The sequence below is a fragment of the Periplaneta americana genome, chromosome 2, assembly GCF_040183065.1.
Source record: "Periplaneta americana isolate PAMFEO1 chromosome 2, P.americana_PAMFEO1_priV1, whole genome shotgun sequence".
In the NCBI taxonomy this organism is placed as follows: Eukaryota; Metazoa; Arthropoda; class Insecta; order Blattodea; family Blattidae; genus Periplaneta; species Periplaneta americana.
The window spans coordinates 17244055-17262870 of NC_091118.1; the positions used below are offsets into that span (position 1 = coordinate 17244055).

At 35.1% G+C, this 18816-nt stretch overlaps 1 protein-coding gene across 2 annotated transcripts in view; it reads right to left on the minus strand.

The window, feature by feature from the left end:
• The window catches only part of LOC138714401 (uncharacterized), a 513148-nt gene that overhangs the window by 367752 nt on the left and 126580 nt on the right, over positions 1-18816 (minus strand). Inside the window, exon 1 of one of the 2 annotated variants that reach the window (XM_069846609.1) lies at positions 7078-7201. The exons of the other annotated variant lie outside the window; for it this stretch is intronic. The gene's annotated coding sequence lies outside the window, so the exon portion shown is untranslated. Of the gene's footprint in view, positions 1-7077; positions 7202-18816 lie in introns of those variants that run through there. 2 annotated transcript variants of the gene reach the window in all.

The following is an 18816-nucleotide window of genomic DNA, read 5'->3' on the forward strand; positions in this document are numbered from 1 at the left end:
GTTTGATAGGACTGATATTTAATGAGATAAATGAGTTTTAAAATTAAAATAACTGCCATCTAAGGCCGTGTAATGAATTAAAAAACAAATGACTTCGTCTATAAGGGGCCATGGACAGCAACAATCGAAAGCTATGAAAGATAGCCTACAGATAATGTTTCTGTGTTTGTATGAAGTAATATCGGAAGCTAAATTAACCGATTTGTATAATTAATTATTAATTCACCATTGGAAAGTGTAGTTTCTCTAGATGGACATAATACTATAATGTTATTACAGTAACTTCTGAGTGAATCGAGGACAGGTAAGATTAAAATAGCTTCTTATGCACAGAAAACTTGATATGCTATTCTGTACATTCGTTTCCTGTATTTCCTAAAATAATTTTTATGACTAAATGAGTGGTCCTCTGGATCAAAATGATCGCATTTTAATTATGCAAATACAATTTAAATTAAGTAATATAATAAACGATTTATCCTTATATCAAACACGAATGTTCCCTGGATCAAATGTCCTATTTTAATTATGTAATTACTTTATATTTATTTCTAACGGGTGCAGCGGAGCGCACGGGTACGGCTAGTTCAAAATAAATGTTTTCTCCGTCGTATTTCATTACCTTCACATCATATCACAGCATTCTTTTGCAAAGGCTGGAAAAACTTTGATTTATAACAATTATTCACAGCAATTATTTGACACTTTCTAAAAGCACTTCATCACGAAATACTGGCTCATTATCTTAATGGAAAACACTTTCATTTAGTTAAAATGTACTCCATGACTGCAAAAAAAAAAATATTAGCCTATCGTATTATTGCAATTAGGGCATAATAGCTTTCCTATTCAATAAGTAATCTACAAATGAGGACAATGAAATGTACAGATGGAATTTTATAAGTTTCAAACACTAGATTGGAATTATATAACTCTAAATCTCAAAATTAGATCTCCATATAGCCATTCCAAGCAATATGGGAATTCAAATGAAAAAGACTGTTCAGGAATATTTCTTTGTTATTAGTGCAAGAAATACATAAGGCTCTAAATTTAATAATTCCACCGAGAGGTGGAACTTAAACTGAGACGATTCGATCCGACACCGGGATGGGAATCCGGTGTGGCTTAGTGGATAAAGCATCAGCACGTAGAGCTGAAAACCCGGGTTCAAATCCCGGTGCCGGAGAGAATTTTTTCCGTTCCAGTACTCTTTCATTGTAGGATGACGCAGAATATCTGCATGGAAACATCATATGTATTTTATTTATTTTAGTAGGTTGTTTTACGACGCTTTATCAACATCTTAGGTTATTTAGCGTCTGAATGAGATGGTGATAATGCCAGTGAAATGAGTCCGGGGTCCACCACCGAAAGTTACCCAGCATTTGCTCATGTTGGGTTGAGGGAAAAACCCCGGAAAAAACCTCAACCAGGTAACTTGTCCCGACCGGGAATCGAACCCGGGCCACCTGGTTTCGCGGACAGACGCACTAGCCGTTACTCCACAGGTGTGGACACACATCATATGTACTTCGGTACATTAAAATAATATATATATATATTCTAATGTTTTATTTTCAAAAGGAATAGTAATATACGTTACAAGAGCGGTATGTTGACGTTTTCATGGTCGAGGAAAAGATTGAAAAAGCGAAACGTAGTTGAGCTTTTTTAATTTCCGAGAACATGAAAACAAACATACCGCTCGTGTATCGTACATTATTTTGTACGAAGATCGTATATTACATACCTGAAAGACGAATTTCTAATTAGTTGCAATGAAATCTCCATCTTTGTTTCTGTTCAATGACGGCAAATTTGCAAAACATAAATATCTATCTTCAACATTGTTGCTATAAAATGTTTTCTGTGTTTACTATACTCCAGCAGGCCGTGATAAACGTCTGTCTTTTTTCCCCTCAGTCTATAAATGCGAACTTAAAACAAACGGTAAGGGTATGTAATGATTTATTTTTTATTTTAATATTTTAACAATATTATTTATATAACATATTGCAGTAATAACATCGGCATCTGGAATCTTGTTGATTTTTTCACGGCTTCCTTAATGTTACTTGCATTACAAATGCAGTAACTTTTGTGGTGTTGTAGAGTTTACTTAATTTTTGCAAATATTTAAAAACAATAATTAACAGTGCAATTTAGGTGAAATTGCAGTGGTAAGTTTCCAATTTATAATTATTACTATGTTGAACGTCTCTAAAAATAATATGTTGTTAAAAGCCTAAAGCAGTAAAATGAATGTCGCGCTTAAGCGGTAAGAAGAGGGAAATTGTTATGTGTGTTACGTTGGGAATACTGAATGTGGTATTTCACACTTACCGCGTATTGGTTCTGTGCGGAAAACAAGCAAATACGCACGATCTCGCACAAAATATTTTACAAGTTTTATGGGCATTGAATCTCTGTAGTCTTGGCTAGGTAATGCACTTTTTGTTTCCCTAAAGTGTGCAACACTTACTCATAGCGAGATCAGTTGTTAATGTATGTATTTCAAGGAGCTATTGTTGAACAAATTTTTTGAGAGTCTGCACTGTTATTTCCAGAGCTCCAGAATCAAGGAACTTTTTAATTCTTTCTGCCATTTATTTTAAGTACTTTGGGTTAATAACAATGAGCAATCTTACAGTTCAAGAGAATATCTTTACTTAGAAATGTCACAGTTGTTTCGAAACTGGGAAAATGAAGGGCATTAACTCATTTGTAACATCCGTGACAAAATGTGTGTAATATCCGTGACATGGAAGAAACAGCTACAAAACTTTTACCGATTATGTTTCTGTGAACTAATTGGATGGCATGAGATTTGCATAGCTTTCACATGGACGCTATGAGAACGAATCTCTTTTTGCAGGAGGCAGAGACCTGGGTTCTACACTTTTCGTTAATAAGGTGTGAAGTGAGTTCACAAATCTTGTAACATACGTGACGGAACTTTTCCTTTATTTTCTGCAATAATAGTACATTTTATTCCAACAACTTTTTTCCTGTAAAATAATACTAATCTCCTACATCGATTCTAATAATAAAAGTTGACTGAATTCATTTCATTTTCAATACATAAACGCTGCAAATAGTAAAAATGTAACATCCGTGATAACTGGCTTAAAAAAAAAAAGGTTAATTTTTACACATATTTGGCTATTCCTGTAGGTCCTTCTCCTTAAGGTTATTAGTCTAAAAAAATTGGTTTCTAAGGTTACAAGCTCAAACTTTAATTCTTAAATGCTGTACAACTTTGACATTTTGTTGACTATACCTTCAAACGTAAGGGTGTTTGAGAATAAGGTGCTTAGGAAAATATTTGGGGCTAAGCGGGATGAAGTTACAGGAGAATGGAGAAAGTTACACAACACAGAACTGCACGCATTGTATTCTTCACCTGACATAATTAGGAACTTAAAATCCAGACGTTTGAGATGGGCAGGGCATGTAGCACGTATTGGCGAATCCAGAAATGCATATAGAGTGTTAGTTGGGAGACCGGAGGGAAAAAGACCTTTAAGGAGGCCGAGACGTAGATGGGAGGATAATATTAAAATGGATTTGAGGGAGGTGGGGTATGATGATAGAGACTGGATTAATCTTGCACAGGATAGGGACCGATGGCGGGCTTATGTGAGGGCGGCAATGAACCTTCGGGTTCCTTAAAAGCCATTTGTAAGTAAGTAAGTATACCTTCAAACGTAATATAAAGTTTTAACTTTAAGATTAATACACAAATGTAATAAGATTTCAATATAACATGCCAGAACAAAAGAATAACAAGTCTAGGTTTTCGCATCACACAGCCTTCTATAGTAGCGACGCTGTTATTCCTGGCGTGACTCCTCCTCTTTGCTTACGTCTTAGGAAGTGAAGGCTCTATAAAGTCTAGGTAGATAGTATCGTTCGCCATTTTTGTTCTTTCGTTGCCGAGTTACCACATGAGGAATCTATTTGCCACACCGTTAAACATTATCATGTCGTAGCTCCTATGATAATAAATCAAACGCATTGTAATTCAGCAAATAATTGAGCGGCAAATAACGTCTTCATGTGCTTTCTGCGAACGCCAACGAAAGAGCCAAAATGGCGGGCGATTATATTAAGTATTTATCCAGCCTTAGGAAATGCTTAACGTCTTCATCAGCGAATCACAAGACGCACACGTTTAAATGTAGCCGATCTGCAACGTGATTGGCTGCCGGAAATTAGAGCGACGGGACTATAACACTCCGATTACATTAAAATACTGACACTGACACAATATATTCAACAATACGTACTTCTTCAACGCCACTGAAAATGTTACGGAGTCCGAACAAATATTTTGAAATGCATTGCATCGTGAAATATTCGCACAGATGTTAGTGGGAAAGTAACTTTATCCAGTTAAAATCAGCTAGAAAATAATTATTGAAAAAAAAAAAACCATCTCATTGTTGCAATCAGCTCATCTCTAAAACACGCAAACTCATAATACGATCTTACACATTCAAGACTATAAGGGCCATATTCATAGACATTTTTAGCGCGGGCTTCCGGTGGATGATCAGCGAACTAACGTTCTTCGTACCTATAAACCAGTGTTAGCAATATGACATGATATGAATCCTGTACAAGTAACCAGTCGATAGCCGGGGCTAGTTTAGCACGCTCGTAGCGCGGGCTAGCGAAATGTCTATGAATAGCACCCTAGGATTTTAAAAAATGGATATTTAGATCCTATAAAACTGTCATATTTTGATTACCAAAACATTAAAAAAATCAATTTTAAGATAAACAGGGACACAGCAAATAGGTCTAAGTTTTTTATGTAGGTTATTTTACGACGCTTTATCAACATCTTAGGTTATTCTGCGTCTGAATGAGATAAAAGTAATAATGCCGGTAAAATGAGTCCGGGGTCCAGCATACAAAGTTACCCAGTATTTCCTCATATTGGGTTGAGGGAAAACCCTGAAAAAACCTCAACCAGGTAACTTGCCCCGATCGGGATTCGAACCCGGGTCACCTGATTTCGCGGCCAGATGCGCTAACCGTTACTCCACACGTGTGGACTAGGTCGAAGTACGTAAATGTAACAAACTAGCAGAGAGTAACAAAATAACAAACTTGTATTGCACATCACACGCACACTTTTTCACACACTGAAACCACTTTCACTGCATTAAGCTTAGAATAATCAAGGAAAATCTTTAACACATCAACGAAAGTGAAAATGTTTGCGCTATGAATTATGCAGAACTTTTGGCGAATCTTCGGGAGAGAAAAACGTACATAATCATTGAAAATAACTTCAAAATTGCAGCACACCTCTCTAAAGACACGATATGATCACTGCGAAAGTCATAAATCCACCAAAACCGCCCCAAAATACCCCCGTTTCCTGTATATACTTGACCGATGATTATCTCAGACATTTTCACACGAAGTCATCACGTAACCCAGTAATAACATCATTATGTTGTACTACGCGGGAAAACATACGTTTCTTCTGTCCACGGTACTATTTATGTACCTACTGTATTTACCATAAAGCGTATATGCAAGGTACACTATAAGCCTGAATAAACCAAACATAATCTGCCACTGGCCCTCAATCTTCAAAAACTCACTCATTTTTTTTTTTCAAGATATTATTATGTAGGGCTACATATAACTTTACAAATATAGGCTATGTATTTATTCACACTGCAAATGGGTATATACCCGGTGGCAGTGGTAACTAATTACACTCAATAATGACAATTAATAATAAACACAACTAATAAAAAACAATAATTAATAATAATAATAATAATAATAATAATAATAATAATAATAATAATAATAATAATAATGAGCATCCTAAATTAAATGAAGCATGGTTACTTAAAATAACATTTAAAGTAAATATAATTTGTATCTTAACCCTAAGTTCGAACTAAGACCCACGAGTGTGACAGGTTCATACCTGCACAAGCAGGGTTACCTTTCGGCACTACACTTATTTCGCTGTCAACTCACTCACTGCACTGATTCTACTTTATTTCACTAACACTTCTAACCATTTCACTGTCCAAATACTTTGCACAGCCACTTCACTGACAGCAACACACTTCACTTACACAATAGACTTCACTGACACTACACACTTCACTGACAAAACACATTTCCTCAGTGATAGAACACTTAAAATAACAAGATATCAATTACACCCTTTACGTAGTGTGTATAATATACTACTGTCTATTAGTAAAATCCTTAAGCCTATTTTAAAATACATTTTTGGTTATTGGTAAAGCCTTTAGTAAGTCTGCAGGTAAAGCATTCCAGTCCCTGATAGTACGATTGAAAAAATAAAACTTTCCAGTGTCCGTCCTCTGTCTTCTTTCCCTCAATTTATATGAGTGGCCGTTCCTTGAAGAGTAATTTGGCGGCTGCAACCTAATTTTTATTATTATACAATGTCTCAGTTTAATTTCATCATGAAATAACGTAACAGAATTCTGACGCCAGTCCCGTGTGTGGTGCGTAAGTGAGATTGAAGATTCGTTGAAAATTCAAACAAATTATTTCACACTTCTTGAATAGCACGAAACTTCAAAATACTTACAATTCCACGAAAAAACCGCTATCTCCAATTAAAATGGGTGTTTGGAGACATATATATGTATATATATATATATATATATATATATATATATATATATATATATATATATATATATATATATAATATTACGTGATCGTGACAATCAAGCAATAAGCGAACTCACGAATTCAAACACAAACAGATTACAGCTTCTTAAAACTAGATTATAACGCCAACATTAGGCCCCTAGATCCTACGACAGTATCGTAATTTGTTTATTCTGAACATAAAACACAAATTTTATAATTAACACAGAAACGGAATACAGTTGAATCCACGAAAACACGGGAAAAGCAAATAACATGCGTCATAACTGAGTTAAACTACACAAAAACTCATGAAATCGATGAAAATAATATGTTACACATGCCAGCAAATACAAACAATAACGCATAAACAATGGAATCACTAACAAAAAACAAACGCAAACTCACATAGCCCGCAAGTCTTCCCAGGCGGCCAGCACGGCACAAGCGGAGCTGTAGTCCTACCAACCGTTCCACTCAACAGCGCACGAGCAACTGAGCTGACGAATCCACGGCACGGAACTGGCAAGTCACGTGTCTGAAGATGGGACGGTAAGGTGCAGCTACGGACCGGACGACGGGACGCAAGGACATCTTCTTGCTGCATTATAATAAGCTGTTAAACGGTATATAGGACACCATCACTTTTAAAAGTAACAACCGGAAAGATTTCCGCGCCTTGCAAAGAGGTCAGGGCGGATTGCGTTTGTCCTCCCTCACTTGTCAGTATCGACACAATCACCATCTGTTACCCCAGCCATAACTAAAAAAAAGGACTGTGTGTCAGGAAAAAACACATACTCTTTCGTAATAAACATTAGCGTTTCGTAACCATTAAGTTATTTTATCATCTTGTGGATGACAGCACTTTTTTTAATAACATTTCTTGAACTGTTATTCTAAAGAAATAATTTAATATGGTCTGGCGTTCATTAGGAATCGGAATACTTTATATAGTTTTTCAACGACTATAGGACGGGGTTAAAATTAATATAATAATAAATTATGAAAAATTATTCCATACGTGATTAGATTACATTTCAATTTCATTTTATTTAATTACTAATCCTACAGTTTATTATTTCGCTTTGATTTACTATTTTATTTCATAATAATTAATCAAAGTGAAAGGAATTCGTCGAATCGCTATATTTGCATGAAAAAGTAGTGCCACATGAGAAATAATAAATACAGCAATATATATATATATATATATATATATATATATATATATATATAATTTAAAGAAGAAATATATTCAAACTGTAATATTACATATTTTATAAACTACAGTACTATAATTTAATTTGTAATTCTACATACGGTAGGCCTACTACAACTTTTTGGAAAATTTTATATCGTTCTTTTGTTTGTATGTATGTATGTATGTATGTATGTATGTATATATGTATGTATGTATTTATTTACACTGCAAGTGGGCAAGCACCCGGTGGCAGTGGTATATACAATATAAACAATACACAATAAAATAATAAGCAATACGTAATAAAATTTACAATACACAATACAATTTTACAACACATATACAATTTTATAGTCGACCTGGTTGGCGAGTTGGTATAGCACTGGCCTTCTATGCCCAAGGTTGCGGGTTCGATCCCGGGTCAGGTCGATGGCATTTAAGTGTGCTTATATGCGACAGGCTCATGTCAGTAGATTTACTGGCATGTAAAAGAACTCCTGCGGGACAAAATTCCGGCACATCCGGCGACGCTGATATAACCTCTGCAGTTGCGAGCGTCGTTAAATAAAACATAACATTTTTTTTTTTTTTACAATTTTATACACAATACAATTTAACACAATAATAATAAAACATAAATAAAATACCTAATTTTACAATACAACCTACATAATTGTGTATAGGTCCTACATAAGTTTCAATAGTCTTTCACTTTACTTTCATCTCATTCCCTGTAGTGGCACTATGACGCATTTCACTGACACTTTAGCACACATTTCACTGACACTATAGAACACATTTCATTGACGCTATAAATTATCACTGATCGGAACTGTTCACTGCACTGTAAAACCATAACTTCACTGACTCACCTCGCTTCACTGATACAACAGTTCAAATAAGTCAAATAATTACACCCTTATGCATACTTATAAACAGAATTACATTTAAACTAAACATTTCTAGTCTAAGGCCCTCTTACACGCTATTTTTAAATAATTTACAATTCAAACCAAGGAAGTAAACTCGTCAGGCTAGATAAATACATGTCACCTTAAAAAATTAAATGTTGAATGTCACCTTCATTTTAATTTGCACTTTATACACAACTTTTTAAGTTATTCTTGAATCTCCTTAAGGAATGACAGCCCTCAAAGACCGCTGCAGGTAGGTCATTCCAATCATTTATAGTTCTATTTAAAAATGAGAATTTACCTACATCCGTTTTCTGTTTCCTACATTTGATTTTAAAATCATGATCGTTCCTACCATAGTACGTTGGCTTTTCTAACCGAGCCGTTATGTCTACCCATGCTTTCTGACCTAGATGTGCTCTATACAATGATGTTATTCTAGTTTTCCTACGTCTGTTTTCCAAAGTTTCCCATTTAAGTTCTTTTATCGTATCGTTCCCATCTTCTCTTTTACCTTTAACAAATTTAGCTGCCCTATACTGGATTCTTTCTAAGGAATTTATCTGATATATTCTATAGGGATCCCAACATGTAGTTCCGTATTCCATTAACGGTCGCACTAACGTTAGTATGCTATTTCCCTCGATTTGGGGCTAGCCTTTCTCAAGATTCTCATAATAAAGTGAAGTGCCTTCCATGCTTTACCCGTAACATTATCAACATGCTCTCCCCAAGAAAGTTTGGAGTTTAATACACTCCTAGGTATTTACAACATTGTTCTTGCGGAATTAAAACACCACTGAATTCGTAATTAAGACTAGTTTCCTCTCGAGTTTTACAAAATGTTATAAATTTACTTTTAGAACCTTATTTTCATCCTATGCCAGTTATAAATTTTATTCAAGTCTGTTTGATTAGCATTGCACTAACTTTGGTCGCAATAACAAAGTTAAACTGTACACGGTTTTATTTCGGATATATCTCCTCTGGACATCCAGTACAACTTGATAAAATACAAGCAAAACTTCTGTTTCATTCAACATCACAGATATAAAGCTTTATGAACATACGGAGGTCATCAGAAAGCAAATGTCCACTAGGACAGTTTTTTAGACGAAGAAACTTTTCTTGACATCCACAGGAACAATGAGCGGAAGCTTAAAATATACCAGGTCACTAGTGGAGGGAGTTTCTGTTTAATGTCTAACGTACTTCAAACTTCTCTTGTGGAAGATATTTTCTTTTCCAAACTCTGAAAAAAAAAAGTTTTCTTTGGTTACTTGCTACGGAAAGTTCTGTTCTAGACCTTGTTACTATAGACGCAGTTTATTGGGATAAAACAATGGCTGCCTTTTCACATCATAACAAAATTAACTTCCCTTACAGGGAATTTTTTTAGCAATAGAATAACAGCATTTGTTCATTGTTGGCGTTCAATAAACATCTGAACTCCGCATAAAGGGAAATTCAGAAACACAACAATAGAAATAATTGCTGGGAGGGAAAATTTAAACCTTAAACTATTTTCAAAATAAATCGTAGCCAATAGAGCACCCTTGCCACGTTTACAGACTTTCCTGCTACTTCGTACATTACGGCTAATTCTGCAGTAGTTAATGCTTTCATTATACGTCAAGTGAGCGTCCTGCAAGTTAAAAAAAACCGTAAATGACTGAGATGTTGTGTTAAAGTAAAATGTGATCGAAAGGCGTGCGTATAGTCTAAACCAGGCCTGCACAAGGTTTGCGCTCTCCGAGCCGGCTCACAGCTCATGAGCGGAATGCAGATATAGCTGCACTCTGTATAAGGGTGGACTGGAAGAAGTGGTGATCTCGTACAAAATGTACACAAGGTGTTCACGAAATGAATTCCCGTTCAGTGTTTACAAAACTATCTTGCACTATTATTAATTAATAAAGAAATATTAATTTTACAGAAATAATAGAAATTCTACAGGCCTAGCTACTTAAATGTACAATATCATTTTGTTATATTTTTATTTATCAGTACATCAAAACGAGGTTTTATGCTGTTGACAGCTGAAAGGAACAGTAGCCTACTGATCGTAATGAAATATTAGTTACAGATGTTCGATGTCTGCCTTCATTAAAGTTGATTATAGAAAACAGTTGCTCACAAATATAAATGTTGAGACAAACATAGCAATCATTTTCACAGCCAGCCTGTGTAGTCGTGGATATTATTGCTAATGTTTAGTCTTGTACAACTCAACCAGGCTTGTAGTATTATTCAAACGATCTTTAGCCCTTAGGTCACATTGAAGATCAATAAGTTCGAGCTGTAAATCGTTAAATGTTAAATGTTATGTTTTATTTAACGACGCTCGCAACTGCCGAGGTTATATCAGCGTCGTCCGTGTGCCGGAATTTTGAACCTGTCGCATTTAAGCACACTTAAATGTTATGTAGGCCTATGACACTGTTTCACCTGGTGTTGAAGGAATATACAGGGTGCGTCAGAAAGAACGGATGGATTTCACATGGCAAGAAAATTGTAAAGATTCATCAAATCAAAAATTTATTGTTATCAACATATTCACCAATACATGCAGTTTATTTATGGAAAACAACATTATCCATATGATGTCCTTGGCTTTCAATACAGGCATCGAGGCGTTTTCTGATGTTCGCCATCACTTTCACAGTCATAGCTGGTGCAATTGCCACGATTTCTTCACGAATCGCTGTCTTCAGTTCGTCCAGTGTATGTGGTCGATGTTTACAAACTTACGCCTTCAAATGGTCCCGAAGAAAGAAGTCGCAGGGCGAGAGATCTTACCGTAGCCTCGGACAATCTCAGTGCAATAGAATTTCGTCCAGGTGATTTCTTCTTTAATGTTGAACCTGTGATACGAAATGAAGCTACCCACCGCAAAATTGTATTCCGAGTTGGAATCCTAGCGTGACATCCGATGTCGAAATGAGTCCTGAGTGGCGATCACAGACTCTTCATTTTTCAAAAATGTCTCTACGATGAAAGCACGTTGTACACCAGACCAACACCATATTCTCAACTGAAACTGCATTCTATGGCTGAACCAACAGTCGTGGTCCCCCTCACTATATCTCTCTCCTCGTTGCGTATCGATAGTTTGAAATCCATCCCTTCTTTCTGACGCACCCTTTATTATGATAACTTTAAACATTTCCAATTAAGACAAGATCTTGGAACCTAGAATTAAATTCATTTTGAATTTCAATTAATATTTGCATATAATCGTTTAACATGGCTTCATCACGAGCAGTTTCTATCGTTCGAAAGTGAGTCATATTTCCTTCCTGAAATTGACTTACGAAAAGTGTACGTTTACGACTGAAATCCCGTAATTTATTCAACACATCAACAATGAGCTGCCCTTGTCTCTGAGGAGAGATATTGCCAATTCGGTGAGTACTTCGTGAAATATGTTGCCAATTAAATGTACAGTTATATTTAATACCAGCCGTACCCGTGCGCTCCGCTGCACCCGTTAGAAATAAATATAAAGTAATTACATAATTAAAATAGGACATTTGATCCAGGGAACATTCGTGTTTGATAGAAGGATAAATCGTTTAATATGTTACTTAATTTAAATTGCATCCAAATAATTAAAATGCGATCATTTTGGTCCAGAGACCACTCATTTGGTGCAATGACAATTCCTTTAACATGTTCCTTAATTTTTATTACATGCATCCATAGTTTAATGAACATTGACATCATTTAGATTTAATGTGTATATTTTATTTTACTTGTTATAGGTTTCCATTGAATTATGGTAATAACTTAATTTTAACCCTTGTTGTTTTCTACGTATTCAGTAAATGGCGCTTGGCCTATTATGATTCTGAACCCTTCAAGTAACTTAAATTATATTATATTATATTATATTATATTATATTATATTATATTATATTATATTATATTATATTATATTATATTATATTATATTATATTATATTGTATTATATTATATTATATTATATTACTTTACATTACATTATTATATCAGAAGTTACTGTAATAACATTATAGTATGTCCATCTAGAGAAACTACACTTTCCAATGGTGAAATAATAATTAATTATACAAGTCGGTTAATTTAGCTTCCAATATTACTTCATACAAACACAGAAACATTCTCTGTAAGCTATCTTTCATAGCTTTCGATTGTTGCTGTCCAAGGCCCCTTATAGACGAAGTCATTTGTTTTTTATTTCGTTATACGGCCTCAGATGGCAGTTATTTTAATTTTAAAACTCATTTATCTCATTAAATATCAGTCCTATCAAAATTTTTCAAAGAATAAACTTATCGAAAATTATTTTTAAAGAAACTTTTGTTATGTAACATTTTTCACAAAAATCAATAATACGCGAGATATTTCGATTTATTTAATTCAGGTCCCCTTATAACCCCCCTTTTAAATAATGTATTTTGAATGCCATATACCCTAAAATCTAAGTTACAACGAACTTAATTTATATTCCAATTTTCATCGAAATCCGTTCAGCCATTATCGCGTGAAAAGGTAACAAACATACAGACAGACAGACAGACAGACATACAAACAAAAATTTCAAAAAAGCGATTTTCGGTTTCAGGGTGGTTAATTATATATGTTAGGACCAATTATTTTTGGAAAATCGAAAATTACCAGAAAAATTTCGGCTACAGATTTATTATTAGTATAGATAAAACTTTTTGTTATTTTTTTCTTTTCATTTACACAATATATCACATATTATCAGCATCGCCATAATATAAACTAACAAGCAAATATGCTCACTGGGGCAGATAAAAAAAGTTACTTTTTTCCTTCCACCATGATAATAAAGTCAAAACAAGTGATTGTACAAGTTTAGGTAACTCGAGCGCAATTACGAAAGTAAGTTTCCCTGGGGTCGTTTACAGGAAGAAAACACAATTTCATGGAAAGATTTATTAGAACAGATATAGAAGTTGTTGAGCTATTTTTCAACATATTTTCCATCGGAATTGAGACATCTGTCATACCGTGGGATCAACAGAGAGGTGCAGATGGCTGTCACACACTGGTTGCAATCCCAGGCACCAGATTTCTACGACACAGGGATACAAAAGTTGATCCCACTACAAATATCTCATTTCCGGTTGCGGTTATGTTGAAAATACTTCATCAATATCTACAGAGTGCAACAGAGTAATTAGCCTAATTTTCTGATGTGATAGAGGACATGAAAACAAACATTTTTTTTCTTAACCACTTCCCTGATTAACTCGAGTTAACTCGGGTTGCTAATTTGTGTCAAAATGTATTAACCCGAGTTAACTCATTTGAGTCCCATTTTCGCTGCTAAGGATTATATCCCGAATATATACGTTTCCATTCTTTCATTAACTTTTTCCTCACTAGATGGCTACAGAAGTTAGTGATATTGTTGTATCTGGTGGTGTTTTTTGTACTTCTTCCTTGCGAGTGGAATTCTCTGCTCATACAGCATTCACACACAGTAGTGAGTAGATGCTAGTTAGTTTTGGAGGTTTCTGTTTGTGGTTAGTGTTTTTTGTGCTGTTTTGTGTAAAGATGGATCAAGTTAGTGATTCCGAAACTTTTGATCAGGAATATATTCCTGTAGAAGATTAGGAAATGAAACATCGGTATCAGAAGACGAAGTTATAGACCAACAAACAAATTCAGATCAGTTGATGTCGCGTCTTTTCGACAGTGGTTTGAATAGAAGACATCTGGCACCATTTCTTCTCCTCCTCCGGGGTCCCCATTCCCTGAAATTTTAACATTGTTTCTGATAACGATAATTCTCAATTTTTTAAAATTATTCTTTAATAATGACCTCATCAACATTATATTCGAGGAGACGATTCGGCATGCTAATAAATGTTCACAGAATGCTGAAAATAATTCGTGGCGGCCTACTACAGACTCTGAAATACGTGTACTTTTGGGCATAGTGATACTGCAGAACATTATTCACAAACCTGAAGAACAGATGTACTGGTACAAATATTCAATAATATTTGTACCAGTCACATCTGTTCTTCAGGTTTGTGAATAATGTTCTGCAGTATCACTCTGCCCAAAAGTACACGTCTTTCAGAGTCTGTAGTAGCCGCACGCACTCGACAAGCAACATTTAACACCTTGATAACAGCACTGGTATTGTACCTCATAAACTAATCCACAAAAAAAACATAAGTTGGTAAATAGTTCAGGAGAAAATCAAAGTGGGACAACTACCAGAGCTGGAATCAAGGTACACGAGATAACTCGGGATAATAATTCAGGTATGAATGTATGTCTATTTCATAGTGATTTTTAGGTATGTAAGAAAGTTACTGATGTACAGTGATTCTGCAATATTAAATAACCTCTTTACGAAAATAAAAAAAATATGACTTTTTTTTCACAAAACTGGTAAAATAAATAGTAAGGGAAGAGGTTAATAAAGTAGTGTCCCGAAATGCTTCGTATAAAATACAGAGCTCATCATTCACAATATGGCTGTTTTTAGGTTTCAGATGTTTTGTTACCATGGAAATAACAACTGAAGTTAGTTTGTATGCCTTGTGAAGAACCCATATTTAGTTCCGTAACATTGGAAGTGTTGAGTTCTAAAACATGCTGAAATACCCAGAAATCTACTTCTGAAGTTTAAAAATTCTAAAAAAAGTACCTTTAGTGGCCTGAAAATCTTAATACATTGGATTCTCACTTTGACAGAGGAACATAGGTTAAGGGTGTTTGAGAATAAGGTTCTCAGGAAAATATCTGGGGCTAAGCGGGATGGAGTTACAGGAGAATGGAGAAAGTTACACAACACAGAACTGCACGCATTGTATTCTTCACCTGACATAATTAGGAACATTAAATCCAGACGTTTGGGATGGGTAGGGCATGTAGCACATATAGGCGAATCCAGAAATGCATATAGAGTGTTAGTTGGGAGGCCGGAGGGAAAAAGACCTTTGGGGAGGCCGAGGCGTAGATGGGAAGATAATATTAAAATGGATTTAAGGGAGGTGGGATATGATGATAGAGACTGGATTAATCTTGCTCAGGATAGGGACCGATGGCGGGCTTATGTGAGGGCGGCAGTGAACCTCCGGGTTCCTTAAACGCCAGTAAATAAGTAAGTATTAATTTCAGGTTTTTGTATAAAAAAGCCAAGTTTTAGTCGTTAACTGATACTTCATTTGCACACAACATAATCTGTCAAGCTAACAATGCAATTACTCTAACAGAATATTAGAGGAAGTGAAAACAATCTTCATATCAAGTAAAGTACTTTCTCATGCAAACATAGAGGAGATGAAATCATTTACTATGCACGTCAGAAATGGGAGACATGTGTCCACTTCCATTTCGGTGACATATTGTAACACGGAATTACCCATCATGCAATATGAGATACTAACACTAATTAGATAATTTTCACAGCCCAGTTTTCATAATTATGAGTAAACAGTAGGATATTTTTTTTGTTACTTCATCATTATACAAATAACAGGATTGGTCTTTGACTACGGGTGGATTTTATAATACAGAGTGCCCACAGAAAAACCTAGTGTATATTACCATTTAATGTTGCAGAACTCGCGATTACAAATCAAACGAGTGGTTGCACAGGTCTGTAGCTGCTGTCGATGCCAAGATATTACTGAGAGAGTCCTCGCGACACGGTTAGTTTCATAGGCAAATTCGGTGCCCTCATACACATACCGAGGAGAAAGTGACGTCATTGGGCGCAGTCACATATTACTAAAAAAAAATTGCATTCTTTGTAGGAAAAAATTAATTAATTATTCCAGAATAGATGTATTTAGGTCAATGAATTTTGTGATAGAGTTAGGAATATCTGAAATGTTTTTTTTGTAATTATCAATTTTTTTGACACCTCTTTTCGAGCAATATCACTTTTGTTGACATCGTACAAAATGTTGTCCAATATTCTTTTGAGAAGATTAACTCCATATGTAGATGAAATTATTAGAGATCATCAGTGTGGTTTTCGGCGTAATAGATCGACTATTGATAATATTTTTTGTATTCGACAGATATTGGAGAAAAAATGGAAGTATAAGGGTACAGTACATCAGTTATTCATAGATTTCAAAAAGCCTTATGACTCGGTTAAGAGAGAAATTTTATATAACATTCTTATTGAATTTGGTATTCCCAAGAAACTAATTCGATTAATTAAAATGTGTCTCAGTGAAACTTACAGCAGAATCTGTTTATGTCAGTTTCTATCTGATGCTTTTCCAATTCATTGTGGACTAAAGAAAGGAGATGCACTATCACCTTTACTTTTTAACTTCACTCTAAAATATGCCATTAGGAAAGTTCAGGATAACAGAGAGGGTTTGGAATTGAATGGGTTACATCAGCTTCTTGTCTGTGCGGATGACGTGAATATGTTAGGAGAAAATCCACAAACGATTAGGGAAAACACGGAAATCCCGAAAAGACAAAGTATATGATTATGTCTCGTGACCAGAATATTTTATGAAATGGAAATATAAAAATTGGAGATTTATTCTTCGAAGAGGAGGAAAAATTCTAATATCTTGGAGCAAGAGTAACAAATATAAATGACACTTGGGAAATGTCTGTTATTGTTCGGTTAAGAAGCTTTTGTCATCTAGTTTGCTGTCAAAAAATCTGAAAGTTAGAATTTATAAGACAGTTATATTACCGGTTGTTCTTTATGGTTGTGAAACTTGGACTCTCACTTTGAGAGAGGAACATAGGTTAAGGGTGTTTGAGAATAAGGTTCTTAGGAAAATATTTGGGGCTAACAGTGATGAAGTTTCAGAAAAATGGAGAAAGTTACACAACGCAGAGCTGCACAAATTGTATTCTTCACCTGACATAATTAGGAACATTAAAACCAGACGTTTGAGATGGGCAGGGCATGTAGCACGTATGGGCGAATCCAGAAATGCATATAGAGTGTTAGTTGGGAGGCCGGAGAGAATAAGATCTTTGGGGAGCCCGAGATGTAGATAGGAGGATAATATTAAAATGAATTTGAGGGAGGTGGGATATGATGATAGAGACTGGATTAATCTTGCTCAGAACAGGGACCGATGGCGGGCTTATGTGAGGCCGGCAATGAACCTGCGGGTTCCTTAAAAGTCTTTTGTAAGTAAGTAATAATTTTTTTCGATTAATAACCAGAAAAACGTTACCAGTAAAAAAAATTGATGATGTGTGTTGGCTATGACATCATCTTGCAGAATGAGCTGCGATTTGAAAGAAAGGTTGAACATCGCAGGTTTAAAGGCTAATTCACAATGAAAATTAAACATAACGTAAGCGTTAACTTAAGAATGTAAACATTACGGTAAAATCAAGAGCATTCACGATGGGGACATAAACATAACAGCAAACATACTTGGTAACCATGGAAACATAACAACGACGCCATTTCCTCATATTCTGTCGTATACTTCAGCGCTCCACGATTGTGTTCTGTTTGCAAATCACGTAAGCATAAGCATGAAAGTTTGGAGTTTGCAAACTTCCATGTTAACGTCTTACGGTAATGTTTATGTCAATGCTTATGTGAATCATTGTGAATGATCCCATTTGGTAGCCTGGGCGCAAACTTCTGTGTTTATGTTACGGTTATGTTTAATTTTCATTGCGAATGGGTCTTAAAAGTCATTGCAGCGTAGAAAATGGCTTGGAAAATAGCCTCAATATTTATGCTTCTATTAAATTTCTTCTCTGGAAAATAAACACAATAAAAATAAAAAAATAATCATTCTGTCATGATTTAGCCTTGTCTGTAAAGTGATTTTTATGAGAAAGGGTGAAAAAATTCCTGGCAACGTCTGGAAGAGATGCCTCATTGCCTACAAATGTTACAATGTATGTTACAGCCCACTGGGAACTATTGTATCGGAACAATACTTTTATTGTAACCACAGAATTCACAGAAATGTTCCAAGCAAAACCACGAGTCTGCATTGAAGGCCACCTCTCTAATCCAAGGTTATCCATAGGTTATTAACAAGCAC